The sequence below is a fragment of the Limulus polyphemus genome, unplaced genomic scaffold (assembly GCF_000517525.1).
Source record: "Limulus polyphemus unplaced genomic scaffold, Limulus_polyphemus-2.1.2 Scaffold948, whole genome shotgun sequence".
NCBI lineage: Eukaryota > Metazoa > Arthropoda > Merostomata > Xiphosura > Limulidae > Limulus > Limulus polyphemus.
The window spans coordinates 42,060-45,228 of record NW_013666558.1 but is presented as its reverse complement, the minus strand read 5'-3'; the positions used below and the strand labels follow the sequence as shown (position 1 = coordinate 45,228).

Here is a 3,169-nt window from a genome sequence, read left to right as displayed (position 1 = left end):
CCCTTATCAAAAGGATGTGATTTTCTATGTTTATCGTACAACAAATATGAGCACGTTTTTTTATTTTAAAGTATAAGGACATTATTAGGATTATCAGTTGAATAAACTTTTTAAAATGTGTATAGTCCAGTGGTGTAAAAAATTAAGAAAATTACTCTCGGGGGAAAAGCAGGAGAATACATACAACTTAATCCAGAACCCAAGAACTTCCAGGGCTCCAAGGCGAGCCCTGGACCCCGACCGTAATGGATGTACCTCTGGCGCACATTTCACTAGGTCAAATAAATCTTGCCCACCCCCAATACCTACACCCCCTACAGTAGTTCCTTTTACGATTCTGAGTTAAATAGAAAGATCAGTAAAGCTTTTTTCTAGGTGTAAATCAAAAGAATTAAAAACTTGTTATTCTATAATTTCACTTACTTATATTATTCTTGTCGGTAGATTATACACTTATTATAAAATAATAAATAATATTAAACCCTTATGGATGAAAAGGGTAAATATTATTATTATTAACGTGTCGAACCTTTACGTATTGAAAGGGTTTAGTTTCTTACCTTAGGCGTATACGTCCAGGTAAAGAATACCAATTCATGATGTTACAACTCATCAGTACAACTCTTATCTTTGTAACACTATTTATACTTACATGTTAATACAAATAGTAGAACTCTGGGCAGGTATCTAGGGCACTTAACAAAAACAAAACTAGGACGAAAGTTTTACGTACAGTTATTGACGTGATATGCTTTTCCCGAATCTACAAACTAATTTCTCAGACGTTCCCTGATGCCATTCACTGTCAATAAAAGGAACTAGGAAGCTCTTGATGCACAATTAGATTCAGTTCACTTTTGTTCTCATGTTATATCCGGCAAAGAAATAATTAGGCCTAAGGAGGTCAAAAGCATTAGTTCCGAACTTCTCTACGGGGTCACCATGCCCAAATACATCAACAGGAAAATGCTTAACGTCAAAAGCAAAGCAGACCAAGCATGTTAGACTTAGATATTTTCATCTCACTTACACGCTTGTTGCTTTTCACAGAATACGCACGAAAGGTAATTATTGTTTAGATTAAAATCTCAACACATGCTGATTTTTTTTTTCACGATAAAACTTAAAAGTATTCGTTTAAGAACAATTTTGTAACTAGAGTCACAGCACGAAACTTACAAACTTCGAACGTTTAAATTTGCTTGGTGTAAGATTAGCTCTAACATTTGTGCTTAAATTAATTAAACAAGAAAATATCGTAGAATCGAAAAAAAAAGTCTTAATAAATCTTTTTTTTTTCCATTTATTTGTTACCACCAAGCTTGTATAACGACATATTTCTAATAGAGTTAATTGCTTCGTTCCCTCAACCAGAAATATGTCGTCATACAAGCCTGTTGGTAACAAATAAATAAGATGGAGGGAAATAGTTACAAAAAAGGAAAGAAAAAAAAAAAGGCAAAATTAATGTTGTTCTTCGGCTTCTAACTTACCTGCTGGAAAACAACTTCGTGTAAAACATGTTTCAATTTCTTGTTAATGCGTTTTTAGTTCTCATACATCAATGCAGAGTTCCAGCAAAAACTTCCATGATGTCCAACGTGCTCTTATTCCCGCGAAATTAGCCCGTTAGTAATCGGCAGTCCCACCTATTCTACAGATCATTGTGAAACTGTGAAGGACATGAAGAGTGCGGATGGCTTCCCAGATTGTCCCTCACGGGAATAGGCGGAGCAAAACGAACACAACGTCATTGGTTAAAGAGAACAGTTTACACCCCCATTCCCTTCCCCTTTTATTTTTAGTGTTGTACCTCATACCTAAACCTCGTCCATAAATTATTGTCTATTTCACGACACAGTACTAGTTATAGGAATCACTAAAGATGTAAATTAATAATTTCAGTTGTTTTCACTGCCATCAAAAGTCTTGAAAGGACGAGAAAACCACAGCTGAACGGACAGACAGCTAGGTCAAATAACAGTACTGTGGAAGAAATGAAGTTTATTTTCTAAATCTTTTATGTGGGAAACATGTAAAATCATAAGTGTATTATTGTATTTTGGCACTTGTGTATAAAGTTAAAATCATAAATAATATTCAACGTTAAAACTCGTACACAATTAAAAACATTTTATTTAGGCCTATTTATAGTCTTCAAAATGTTGACGACTCTACATGTTTCGACGTCACTGTCAGGAGTAAATTACAAGCCAATGCTAAAGTATTTATAACTTGTTAGTAGGTCATGTGACGTGTATGCTATTTTACATAAATTCATGCTAAACCATTCAAAGGAGATCAATACACATTCTTGTAGAAATATTCGCCATACCTTCATTTCTATTTAGCATTGTCTTGTATTTCACTCCTGAGGATGACGTTGCAACACGTAGAGTCGTCAACTTTTTGAAGGTCATAGATAGGTCTAAATAAAATGTTTTTAATTGTATACCAGTTTTAACGTTGAATCCATACCTGGTTGATTTCTGGTACAGTAGTAGCAATTGTGTTAATGATATATTCGGGCATAATTCCAATAATATCTACAGAAGCCAGGTCAGCTTAGGGGATTTAAGGTAGTTCTAAATAGATATATAAAGCTAGCAATACTTAAACATTTTAATCATATAAGTATAAAAATAAAAAAATAGTGACACTGGTTTATTAAATAGCTTAACTACTAAAGTTAATGGAGGGTAACAGTAAATAAATATTATACATTACTTAGGAAACAGAGAAACACTAGTTGTGGGCTTGAACTACTGTCGTAGAAGTAGATGTCTTTGAAAAACGTAACCATAGTACAAATGTATAGCGTCTTTGGGTCAAAGAAAACTCGTTCAATCACTTCTACAGTCTCATGTTAAAGTGACATCTGTGACCAATTTATGACATATGTTACTATTTAAACTGTGTTGAGTTAGTAGCAGTAACTTTCCAATGTTACAACACAGAAAATGATTATGAAGATAATAAAGTAATATCCAAATTGTCCATGAAACTATAACAATGTTAAACGTAGTACAAAGAAAACAACATGCTAAACATACTATGTGATGTGGCTGATCCTACCGCTCTAACAAACACATGGAGCTGGCTACAGGAAATAATAAATAACGTTAAGGTTTCTGTAAATGCCTAAAGGGAACACTATAGAATATTGAAA

General features: G+C 33.6%; 1 protein-coding gene across 1 annotated transcript in view; it reads right to left on the bottom strand.

Moving 5' to 3' along the window:
* LOC106461378 overlaps positions 1 to 1,622 on the bottom strand; it is a 25,320-nt gene extending 23,698 nt beyond the window's left edge. The window contains exon 1 of the mRNA XM_022388326.1: positions 1,494 to 1,622. The gene's annotated coding sequence lies outside the window, so the exon portion shown is untranslated. The remainder of the gene's footprint in view (positions 1 to 1,493) is intronic.
* Positions 1,623 to 3,169: the final 1,547 nt, after the last annotated feature.